This window comes from Alexandromys fortis, unplaced genomic scaffold (genome assembly GCF_014885135.2).
Source record: "Alexandromys fortis isolate MF-2015 unplaced genomic scaffold, M_Fortis_MF-2015_v1.1 scaffold_6, whole genome shotgun sequence".
Taxonomy (NCBI): domain Eukaryota; kingdom Metazoa; phylum Chordata; class Mammalia; order Rodentia; family Cricetidae; genus Alexandromys; species Alexandromys fortis.
Window position 1 is genome coordinate 10,733,349 of NW_026067902.1, and position 1,304 is coordinate 10,734,652.

Below are 1,304 nucleotides of genomic sequence, written 5' to 3' on the forward strand. Positions count from 1 at the left end.
TGCTGAGGTCGCACGTGGCCTTGGTTGGTGGGGGAGGAGTTCGACCCCTAGTGATGGGGGAAAAAGAATTTTTGAGAAGAGACCACAGCCCAGTGGTCCAGAAAGGTCATAAAGATTTAAAAAACCTACGGATGGTCGCAGGGGCGCGTTTCCCTGCCTCTCGGGACCACTCCCAGGGTCATAATCAGCTAGTTCCTAAAACAGTACTATGATAATTGCAGCTGGAAAACTAGTTTTTCAAGATTGCAGCCTTCAGTTCCTGGTGCAGAGTTGCTGAACAGGCTAGCCCTGGATTTTTGATTCTCCTCTTCCTGCTGAGGGAGCTGGAGAGATGGCTCAATGGTTAAGAGCATTGCCTGCTCTTCCAAAGGCATGAGTTCAATTCCCAGTAACCACGTGGTGGCTCACAACTATCAGGAATGAGGTCTGGTGCCCTCAAAGGCTAATCCTGAATTTTTGATTTTTCTCTTCCTGCTGGGAGAGTCTGGATTTGTTCAGGTCTTTCAATGCTGTGTGTGATGCAGGGATGACTTTGCCAGTAAGCACTTCCAACACTGGTCACCGCTCCCAGCGCTGCCGCTGCCGCCATGGCTGCAGCTCACTTCCAGCGAGTTTTTTTCCTACCCACGTTTTCTTAAGCATAGGTTGTTAACAATAATTTTTAATCTTGGTCATTTTTACAAGGATAAGGTAAAATCTCAGAGTTTTGATTTACATTTCTCTGACAGTTAAAGGATGTTATATTCAAACATTTTTTAGGTGTCTTTCAGTCATTTTTAAGTACGTTTGTTGAAAGTTTTTCAGTTTAGGTCTATAACAAATATTTTTATTGGATTAAATTTTTAATAACTACTTTCCTGAGTTCTTCATATATTTTTAAAATGGATTTATGATAAATAAAGATCTTTTCCCACTCTATAGCCTTGTTATACAAAAGGTTCTCAATCCAGGAGATCTAATTTATGGTTTCTCACAATGTTTGTGCCACTGAGGCTGAGTTTACGATGTGGCAAGGTGTGCTTCAAAAAAATTTTTCTCTGTAAGGTTCAACATAAAATTTTTATATGCTGAAGCCTTTGGCTCATTTGGGCTGAGCTTAAATTTTGTACATGGATATGGATATAGATTTATTTTCATTTTTCTACATGTTGGTGTCTAATGAGGCCAGCATTATTAGTTAAAAAAAATGCTTCCTTTTTCCATTTTCCTATCTGCAAGGCAGACTTGGAACTTAAGAGGATAGCTTACAAACTTTTAATTAGATATTCAATGGTTAAAGCCCTAGTTATAATATTCTTATGGGA